Here is an 11,697-nt window from a genome sequence, read left to right on the forward strand (position 1 = left end):
ATACATCTGCCAGAGCGTAATATTTGTGCTTAACTGGTGGTCTTGGCTGCCGTCCTTGTGCAGTAAATTTCCAAGATAAGCTTCATAACTTACACTCTCTACAAAGACTCAGAATGGCGGAAGATGGGCTGGTTGTGAAGCAGACATACCGCTTTACAGAAATAATATGCAATATTCATTCTACAGAAAGCTGGGGGACTATGTTGTAGCTGCCATATGTGATTGTTATGAGATAACTTAACCATGAAATCACCCCAGCATGCAATGCTAGTGCATAATATTAGATTGTGAGCTCCTCTGAGGACAGTCAGTGACATGACTATGTAGCCTGTAATGTGCTGCAGAAGATGTCAGTGCTATATAAATACATAATAATAATATGGCAGGACATTACACTATGACTATGGTAGGATTAGAGTGTGAGCTCCTCTGAGGACAGTCAGTGACATGACTATGTACTCTGTAATGTGCTGCAGAAGATGTCAGTGCTATATAAATACATAATAATAATATGGTAGGACATTAGACTATGACTATGGTAGGATTAGAGTGTGAGCTCCTCTGAGGACAGTCAGCGACATGACTATGTACTCTGTAATGTGCTGCAGGAGATGTCAGTGCTATATTATTATTATTATTATTTAGTATTTATATAGCGCCGACATATTACGCAGTGCTGTACAGTGTATATATATGTATTGTATTGTCGCTAACTGTCCCTCAAAGGAGCTCACAATCTAATCCCTACCATTGCCATATGTCTATATTATGTAGTGTAAGTACTGTAGTCTAGGACCAATTTTTTAGGGGGGAGCCAATTAACTTATCCGTATGTTTTTGGAATGTGGGAGGAAACCGGAGTGCCCGGAGGAAACCCGCGCAGACACGGAGAGAACATACAAACTCTTTGCAGATAGTGCCCAGGCTGGTATTCGAACCAGGGACCCAGCGCTGCAAGGCGAGAGAGCTAACCACTACGCCACCGTGCTGCCCATATAAATACATAATAATAATAATAATATGGTAGGATATTAGACTATGACTATGGTAGGATTAGATTGTGAGCTCCTCTGAGGTCAGACTTTGTAAAGCGTCACATGACACGCTGTACACTATCACATGACCTGCCACAGTCACCACAATGTACTGAGTGATCTCACTATGGTGACAGAGAGCAGAGCAGGACTGACAGCTGTAGATGTGATGGTGTTAGTGCCAGTGGATTGACTAAACGACGTCATACACTTAATAACATTGCTTTGTTATTTTATATGTTTTGCCTTGCAGGAATTTGCTGCTCAGACAGTCTGTCTCCCGGCCAGCTGCTCCAGGTAAGAGCCCTATAAACGTTCTGCATGCAGCCAGCGAATGTAAATACACGCAAGATGTGACAATTTTAATATGAGAGCCTCGGCACAGCTCAGGAAATTTTCCATCCAGCTCTGGTTGCTGTTCCGTCTTTCCAAACACTCCCTGGCCTAGTAGGGACGCTGATCCAGGGAGATGGGAACAAGTTGGGGGGCTTCGGTCTGGTAGGAATGCTGATCTAGGGAGGTCAAAGTATGTGGGGGGACTATGGCCTACTCAGGACTCTGATCCAGGGAGATTGGAGCATGTGGGGGGACTATGGCCTAGTCAGGATGCTGATCCAGGGAGACCGGAGCATGGGGAGGCGGCTTTGGCCTAGTTGGGATGCTGATCCAGGGAAGTCTAAACATGGGAGGGGGTTAGTCAGGATGCTGATCTAGGGAGATCTGAACATGTGGGGGGTCCTCGGCCTAGTCAGGATGCTGATCCAGGGAGGTCAAAGCATGGGGGGACTTTCTCAGGACGCTGATCCAGGGAGATCTAAGTGGGGGGCGTGCGGGCTTCGGCCTAGTCAAGATTCTGATCTAGAGACATCTAAACATGGGAGGGGGGTAGCTTTAGCCTAGTCAGGATGCTGATCCAGGGCGATTTAAACATGGATGACTTTGACCTAGCTGGTACTCTGATCCAGGGACATCTGAGCATGTAGGGGACTTCGGCCTTGCCGGGATGCTTATCCAGGGAGATCTAAACATGGGGATTCTTTGACCTAGTCACTAGTTAGGCTCAGGGCTGTGGAGTCGGTACAAAAATCTTCAGACTCCGACTCCGACTCCTCGATTTATGAAACCATGACTCCAACTCTGACTCTGGGTACCCAAAATGGCTCAGACTCCGACTCCTCGACTCCGACTCCTTAGTCTAATACTTAACAGGGATGTGGATTTTGTACAAAAATCATCCGACTCCCGACTCTGACTCCTCAGTTTATGAAATCAACGACTCCGACTCTGGGTGCCCAAAATTGCCCCGACTCCGACTCCTCGGTTCTGACTCCAACTCCGACTCCACAGCCCTGGTTAGGCTGCTGATCCAGGGAGATCTGAACATGTGGGGGGGGGAGGGGCATGTTCGGTTCGGCCTAGTCAGGCTGCTGATCCAGGGAGATCTGATTGATAATCTCTAAGGGTAATAATCTGTGCAGTTTTGAAGTTCTGTATAATAGAAGCACAGGTCACTGTTCTGTATTGTAGCCGTACACCAATATGTGTATCTCTGTAAGATAATTGGTCAGTCATCTGTTTTGAACTCTCCGATTGTGTTGAGTATCGTTGTGTGATTACCAGTTACTGATGGTCAGTGTGTTGTGAATATATTAACGCTGTAATGCTCGTATAACTTTTATCTCTTTACTAAGAACTCTCTTAGCATTAAAGAGGAACTTCAGCCAAAACAAACATACTGTCATTAAGTTACATTAGTTATGTTAATTAAAATAGATAGATAATATAATCTCTTACCCACACTGTTTTAAAAGAACAGGCAAATGTTTGTGATTTCATGAGGGCAGCCATCTTTTTGGTTGAAAGGAGGTGACGGAGCATGAGACACAGTTCCAACTGTCCTGTGCCCTGATCACCCGTAACAGCTGCTAGGCAATGTGAACAACATAGGAAATCCCATCATGCTTTGCACAGCATCAGGGGAAAAAAGCCCGGGCTATTTTCTTTGATGGGGCGGAGCTTAGCTTCTGTGCAGCTAAAAATGAGGCTTGGGTAAGAAAAACAAAGTTCTGATGCTGTGAAGCTGTTAAAGAAACACCAAGCCTTTCAGTGATGCTGAGTAGATTTTTAGTCTGGAGGATCTTTCACACTGCGATGAAGAATATCATCAAAACACAATGCAATGATACCCCTACAAGGCTGTGCCATTTATTGCAGCGTGTCCTGTCCGAGTAGCGCACAGCATGCAGTGCCTTTACAGTGGCAGTGAGGCATGCTCTCATTGTACTGTATGCTTCACTGTATGGTTGCAGTGCGATCCGACTTTCCTTTTCTGGTGCATTGCGATCTTATCACATCGTGCAGGGTGTGCAAGGAGCCATACGATTGCTGCAAAAATGCATTGCTTTTATTGTATCTCAGTAACTTTTTCCAAAAATGTAGCATATTCCAATATTTATTAAAAGCTTTTTGTAAAAAGAATGTTAACAGTCCCGAGACCAAATTATCCCCCTACCAATTAAAAATTCTGCAGCGATACCTCGCAGTCTGCATTCAAAGACCGTTAAAGAGGCCCTGTGGTGACATATAGTAGAATGCAGTAAAGAGGCCCTGTAGTGACATATAGTAGATTGCAGTAAAGAGGCCCTGTAGTGACATATAGTAGAATGCAGTAAAGAGGCCCTGTAGTGACATATAGCAGAATGCAGTAAAGAGGCCCTGTAGTGACATATAGCAGAATGCAGTAAAGAGGCCCTGTAGTGACATATAGCAGAATGCAGTAAAGAGGCCCTGTAGTGACATATAGCAGAATGCAGTAAAGAGGCCCTGTAGTGACATATAGCAGAATGCAGTAAAGAGGCCCTGTAGTGACATATAGCAGAATGCAGTAAAGAGGCCCTGTAGTGACATATAGTAGAATGCAGTAAAGAGGTCATGTAGTGACATATAGCAGAATGCAGTGAAGAGGACCTGTAGTGACATATCGTAGAATGCAGTAAAGAGGCCCTGTAGTGACATATACTGTAGCAGAATGCAGTAAAGAGGCCCTGTAGTGACATATAGCAGAATGCAGTAAAGAGGCCCTGTAGTGACATATAGCAGAATGCAGTAAAGAGGCCCTGTGGTGACATATAGCAGAATGCAGTAAAGAGGACCTGTAGTGACATATAGCAGAATGCAGTAAAGAGGCCCTGTAGTGACATATAGCAGAATGCAGTAAAGAGGCCTTGTAGTGACATATAGCAGAATGCAGCAAAGAGGCACTGTAGTGACATATCGTAGAATGCAGTAAAGAGGCCCTGTAGTGACATATAGCAGAATGCAGCAAAGAGGCCCTGTAGTGAAATATAGCAGAATGCAGTAAAGAGGCCCTGTGGTGACATATAGTAGAATGCAGTAAAGAGGCCCTGTAGTGACATATAGTAGAATGCAGTAAAGAGGCCCTGTAGTGACATATAGCAGAATGCAGTAAAGAGGCCCTGTAGTGACATATAGCAGAATGCAGTAAAGAGGACCTGTAGTGACATATAGCAGAATGCAGTAAAGAGGCCCTGTAGTGACATATAGCAGAATGCAGTAAAGAGGCCCAGTAGTGACATATAGCAGAATGCAGTAAAGAGGCCCTGTAGTGACATATAGCAGAATGCAGTAAAGAGGCCCAGTAGTGACATATAGCAGAATGCAGTAAAGAGGCCCTGTAGTGACATATAGCAGAATGCAGCAAAGAGGCCCTGTAGTGAAATATAGCAGAATGCAGTAAAGAGGCCCTGTGGTGACATATAGCAGAATGCAGTAAAGAGGCCCAGTAGTGACATATAGCAGAATGCAGTAAAGAGGCCCTGTAGTGACATATAGCAGAATGCAGCAAAGAGGCCCTGTAGTGAAATATAGCAGAATGCAGTAAAGAGGCCCTGTGGTGACATATAGCAGAATGCAGCAAAGAGGCCCTGTAGTGAAATATAGCAGAATGCAGTAAAGAGGCCCTGTGGTGACATATAGCAGAATGCAGCAAAGAGGCCCTGTAGTGACATATAGTAGAGTGCAGTAAAGAGGCCATGTAGTGACATATAGCAGAATGCAGTAAAGAGGCCCTGTAGTGACATATAGTAGAGTGCAGTAAAGAGGCCATGTAGTGACATATAGCAGAATGCAGTAAAGAGGCCCTGTAGTGACATATAGCAGAATGCAGTAAAGAGGCCCTGTGGTGACATATAGCAGAATGCAGTAAAGAGGCCCTGTAGTGACATATAGTAGAATGCAGTAAAGAGGCCCTGTAGTGACATATAGCAGAATGCAGTAAAGAGGCCCTGTAGTGACATATAGCAGAATGCAGTAAAGAGGCCCTGTGGTGACATATAGCAGAATTCAGTAAAGAAGCCCTGTAGTGACATATAGCAGAATGCAGTAAAGAGGCCCTGTAGTGACAGTGTTCTCCCCAGAATTTTTTTCCAGCCGGGTGGCATGAAATAGTAGCCGGGTGGCATGAAAAAGTAGCTGGGTGGGGAGAGTTGAAAATGCAGGGCAACTGTGCTTACAGCATAGGAGGAGGTGAGAAGGTGAGCCAATGACAGCCGGGTGGTCACCAAATCTAGCTGGGTGGAGCACCCGGCTAAAAGAGCCTGGGGAGAACACTGAGTGACATATAGCAGAATGCAGTAAAGAGGCCCTGTGGTGACATATAGCAGAATGCAGTAAAGAGGCCCTGTAGTGACATATAGCAGAATGCAGTAAAGAGGCCCTGTAGTGACATATAGTAGAATGCAGTAAAGAGGCCCTGTAGTGACATATAGCAGAATGCAGTAAAGAGGCCCTGTAGTGATATATAGCAGAATGCAATAAAGAGGCCCTGTAGTGACACATAGCAGAATGCAGTAAAGAGGCCCTGTAGTGATATATAGCAGAATGCAGTAAAGAGGCCCTGTAGTGACATATAGCAGAATGCAGTAAAGAGGCCCTGTGGTGACATATAGCAGAATGCAGTAAATTATTCAGGATACTCAGTTTTATCTTAATTTTCCTGGTTTCAGCATCAGAAATACTTCCTATAGCTATATATTGTTGTATATTGGTATATAGTCCCACCCTCCCGGTGATGTCACAGCCTAAGATTTTTAGCGATGTGGAATTCCTTTCCCAGAGCATCCTGGGAGACCAGGTATATTTTATACTGACTTTGGAACTTTCTGTAGACAAACATTCTGCAGAGATCACCTGACAGTACTAAATATGTCACCATGTGATAAGGGCCCGTTCACACTTAAAATCGCAGAACGTTTTGCGGGAGTGATTTTCCAGCGATTAGCGCGGAAAAATCACTGGACACTGCGGCGGTTTTGGAGCGATCGCCGGCAAACCGCTGCATGTAGCACGGTTGCGGTTATCGCTAACCGCAACCGCAGCAGTGGGAACACTACAGATGGCTACAATGTGTAGCAGTTTTGACAAAACCGCTAGCGGTTTGCCCTGAGCGGGAATCGCGCGATTCCCGCTCAGGTGAGAACGGGCCCCGAATGTCAGAATGTAAATCAGGGAGAGGAAATATTTTACAATGGGCAAACACTGACTTAATAATTAATGAATTAATATTTAAAAAAAATGTATTTTATCAATGATGTTATTTTCACCACAGGTCCTCTTTAATACCAGAGAGGGTAAGAGCCAGTTATTAGGCATGTCCTGCATGAAATACAGCGAAAGTCTCCAAACTTCAGAAACTTCCCTCAGAGCGCTCCGCGCTGTGCGGATCTATCGCAGACATCTCTAACATCCTATAAATAAAATCAGACGTCCTTTTATCGATGGGTTGTGATGTGGGAACGCACTGTGTTTTCCAGCCTGAGCCCTGAGGCACTCCAGCCGCTGCCCTAGCTTTTACTTTGTCATTTAGACTCATTAGAAACTTCCATCTGCAGACGGCTGGGATTTTCCTGGCCTGTGGAGTGTACTTTCATGTAACCATGGTAACACTACACTCTTTAGCCTACAGATATCTCCCAAATGGCCATGTCCCATCTTCAGAGATCTGAAACATTTCAGAGTTTTCCTGCGGACAGTTTTCTCTTTATAAGTTGCGGGGCAGTCTGCCGGTAGATGGATCTGTGGAGGTGACATTTCTGTTTTAGAAGCTTCAGATGTTTAGTTGTGGACACTTCATCTTCCCATTCTTCACAAGCTAACACAGTATGGAGGAAACAGAGCAGAGAATAAGTGAACATGATTACTGAAAATACCGCATGAGGTAAACATGAATTGTCAGGCAGTTTTTTGGGAAATAACCAGGAGCGTCGCTATCCCCAAAGATCAGTGGCACGTGCCTCGGATCTGTCCTGGGGTGCCTCGGATCTGTCCTGGGGTGCCCCGGATGTCCCCCAGCAGAGTAGAGCTACCACAGCAGCCAGTATGCCCCTTATAGGCACCATAGCACCCAGCATGAAACCATACCACCCGTGACCACACCCACATTCCTGTGCATGGCCACACCCACTTTTCAGCTGGAGTGCCCAAAAGTGCGCCGGATTTCTTAGGATCCTAACAATGCCCCTGTAAATAACCAAGCTATTACCACATGTGTAAACATCTTAGCGAATGTGGCATAGCTCCCAACTGTCCCTCTTTCAGGACTTTGTCCCCCTTTCTATGTAAATATTTGTATTTCTCTACTAAAAGTATGTTTGATTGACTCTAAACTTTATTCCCAACCTTTAAATTGATATATTACTGATTTTAAAATGTTACTATGAAGGAAAATGAACCAGGATAGAAAGGACCAGTGTGGTATGAATTATAAAACAACATATTTTTCATATTAAATCTTTATGGTATGCGTGACTAGGGGTGTGGCGGGGGCGTGATCAGGGGTGTGGCAGGGGCGTGGCTTAAGTGTCCCTCGTTCTCATCTCAAAATCTTGGGAGGTATTATGTGGGGGGGGGGGGGGGGGGGAATCACACTCCAATAGACGGCAGGAGTAGTGTGGGATCAACAAAGACTAGTGCCATTTCTCTAGTGTAATTTTCTCTGCGATCACAGCAGACAGACTGTAAATACAGAGCAGTCCACACACAGGATTGTAGTTTTACAGATTCTGTTATCAGTGGCGTAGCTAAGGAGCTGTGGGCCCCGATGCAAGTTTTACAATGGGCCCCCCTCAGCACTCTATGCATAACAATTGATACTGCGTACCAAAACCTGCCAATGGCAACTACAGTGTCAGAGGTGCAAAAAGGGAATGGGGAACCGTCTGTTACTGATTACTACTATTCAAAGTATCTATAGAAGTGATTATTATGAGCACAGGACCAATAGAGAGCTAATACTGTGCTTGAGGGAGGGCCCTTCAGGGCCCCTGTGGCACAAGGGCCCTGATGCGGTCGCAACCTCTGCAACCCCTATTGCTACGCCCCTGTCTGTTATACATGACAAAGAGACCATTCTTTTTTAAAAAAAGAAATAGTACCTATAAAGTAGGTCCAGTTGGACATATGGTGCATAGAAAAAAATCTAGAATGCTGAATGCGGTATTTGTCCGAACCCTGGTGTTTTACCGGTCGTGTCTTAGTGAAGGACGATGACCGGCTATATGTTCGGTGATCTTGTACAGTTGGATGGTGAGATGTCAGGATTGATGGTTCTTACATGTGGGCGGACCTTCAGGGCTCGTTTCCAATATAGCGAATCCGCATGCGGGCACTGCATGCGGATTCGCATACTCAATGTTAGTGGATGGGGCTGTTTCCACGTGTGCGGCGGCGGCGGCGTTTTTCGGTGCGGGAAAAATCTGCACGACAGGGTCGTCAGATTTCACGTGCGGCAGGAATGCGGGCGAATCGCCGCTAATGCATTCAATAGGGAAATTGCATGCGGCTTTGTCATGCGGATTTCCCCGCGATTTCGCAGGCGATTTCGCATGAAAGGCAATGGAACTTTACACAGGCAGTGACATGGTTAAATTCGCCTGGCTCCTTGCCATGCGAAATCGCATGCGAAATCGCAGGTAAATCCGCATGGGGAAACGCAGCCGCATGCGATTTCTTCAGCGGTGGAATCCAGGCGATTCCGCACCGCTACAGTGGAAACGAGCCCTCAGACGCAGCAGCTTTTGCATACGGGCGGACCTTCAGACGCAAAGGCGATGGCTCTTACATGTGGGCGGACCTTCAGACGCAGCGGCTCTTACATGTGGGCGGACCTTCAGACGCAGCAGCTCTTGCATACGGGTGGACCTTCAGATGCAGAGGCGGTGGCTCTTACATGTGGGCGGACCTTCAGACGCAGCAGCTCTTACATACAGGCGGACGTTCAGACACAGTGGCTCTTACATGTGGGCGGACCTTCAAATGCAGCGGCTCTTGTGGGCAGAGCTTCAGACGCAGTGGCTCTTACATACGGACGGACATTCAGACGCAGCGGCTCTTACGTACGTACGGATCTTCAGACGCAGCGGCTCTTACATACGGACGGACCATCAGACGCAGAGGCGGTGGCTCTTACATGTGGGCGGACCTTCAGACGCAGCGGCTCTTACATGCGGGCGGACCTTCAGACGCAGTGGCTCTTACATACGGACGGACATTCAGACGCAGCGGCTCTTACGTACGTACGGATCTTCAGACGCAGCGGCTCTTACATACGGACGGACCATCAGACGCAGAGGCGGTGGCTCTTACATGTGGGCGGACCTTCAGACGCAGCGGCTCTTACATGCGGGCGGACCTTCAGACGCAGTGGCTCTTACATACGGACGGACATTCAGACGCAGCGGCTCTTACGTACGGACAGATCTTCAGACGCAGTGGCTCTTACATACGGACGGACCATCAGACACAGAGGCGGTGGCTCTTACATGTGGGCGGACCTTCAGACGCAGCGGCTCTTACATACGGACGGACATTCAGACGCAGCGGCTCTTACGTACGTACGGATCTTCAGACGCAGCGGCTCTTACATACGGACGGACCATCAGACGCAGAGGCGGTGGCTCTTACATGTGGGCGGACCTTCAGACGCAGTGGCTCTTACATACGGACGGACCATCAGACGCAGAGGCGGTGGCTCTTACATGCGGGCGGACCTTCAGACGCAGTGGCTCTTACATACGGACGGACATTCAGACGCAGCGGCTCTTACGTACGTACGGATCTTCAGACGCAGCGGCTCTTACATACGGACGGACCATCAGACGCAGAGGCGGTGGCTCTTACATGTGGGCGGACCTTCAGACGCAGCGGCTCTTACATGCGGGCGGACCTTCAGACGCAGTGGCTCTTACATACGGACGGACATTCAGACGCAGCGGCTCTTACGTACGTACGGATCTTCAGACGCAGCGGCTCTTACATACGGACGGACATTCAGACGCAGCGGCTCTTACATACGGACAGACCTTCAGACGCAGTGGCTCTTACATACGGATGGACCATCAGACGCAGAGGCGGTGGCTCTTACATGTGGGCGGACCTTCAGACACAGCAGCGGTGGTTCTTACATACGGACCTTCAGATGCAGCGGCTCTTGCATGTGGGCGGACCTTCAGATGCAGCGGCCCCTTCTGATGTGCTACACAGCAAAACTGGCATTCAAATCCATAATACAAAGAAAGTGATTTTGAAGTTAAAAGAGGACCTGTAGTGAAAATAGCATAATGAATAAAATTGCTTATTGTTTGCAATATTCACTTATAAATGATTTTGCCAGTGTTTGCCCACTGTAAAATCTTTCCTCTTCCTTATTTACATCCTGACATTTATCACTGTAGGTGAGATCTTTAGTCCTGCCAAGTGATCTGTACAGAATGTTCATTACTGAGAGCTATATGCACAGAGACAGAGATACAGAGGGTATCAGCTGCTGATTGGGATGAAGTTCAGTCCTAGGTTACAGTTCCTCTTTAAAGGGGAACTGAAGAGAGAGGTATATGGAGGCTGCCATGTTTATTTCCTTTTCAGCAATACCAGTTGCCTGGCAGCCCTGCTGATCCTCTGCCTCTAATACTATTAGCCATAGCCCCTGAACAAGCATGCAGCAGATCAGGTGTTTCAGACTTTAAAGTCAGATCTGACTAGATTAGCTGCATGCTTGTTTCTGGTGTTATTCAGATACTACTGCAGAGAAATAGACCAGCAGGACTGCCAGGCAACTGGTATTGATTAAACGGAAATAAATATGGCAGCCTCCGTATACCTCTTACTTCAGTTCCCCTTTAAAGAGGACCACCACAGTAGATACTAAAATCTGGCAGCCTGCAAGTAAAACAAAGTTATATTTACCTGAGAAGCCTTGTCCCACGATGCCATCCCGAAGTCCCTGCATCACCCGACTTCCGGCACCTGGCCCCGCCTCCTCTCTTCCCCCCCGCACCCGCGATGCCGTCCCGAAGTCCCTGCATCACCTGACTTCCGGTGCCTGGCCCCGCCTCCTCTCCCCCCCTCCCCCCCCCCGCACCCGCGATGCAGTCCCGAAGTCCCTGCATCACCTGAACTCCGGCGCCTGGACCCCTCCCCCCCCCCTCGCACCCGCGATGCCGTCCCGAAGTCCCTGCATCACCCGACTTCTGCCACCTGGCCCCGCCTCCTCTCTCTCCGCAGAGAAAAACGCCAAGCTGTTTACTGTTGTTTTACATGTAGACTGCCTGGTTTTATTATTTACTCTGGAGGTCCTCTTTAAGCTTTA

General features: G+C 47.4%; 1 protein-coding gene across 1 annotated transcript in view; it reads left to right on the plus strand.

The window, feature by feature from the left end:
• Positions 1 to 1,287: 1,287 nt before the first annotated feature.
• Positions 1,288 to 11,697, plus strand: part of CDON (cell adhesion associated, oncogene regulated) — a 165,363-nt gene continuing 154,953 nt past the window's right edge. The window contains exon 1 of the mRNA XM_068238788.1: positions 1,288 to 1,331. The gene's annotated coding sequence lies outside the window, so the exon portion shown is untranslated. The remainder of the gene's footprint in view (positions 1,332 to 11,697) is intronic.

The sequence above is a fragment of the Hyperolius riggenbachi genome, chromosome 6 (genome assembly GCF_040937935.1).
Source record: "Hyperolius riggenbachi isolate aHypRig1 chromosome 6, aHypRig1.pri, whole genome shotgun sequence".
In the NCBI taxonomy this organism is placed as follows: Eukaryota; Metazoa; Chordata; class Amphibia; order Anura; family Hyperoliidae; genus Hyperolius; species Hyperolius riggenbachi.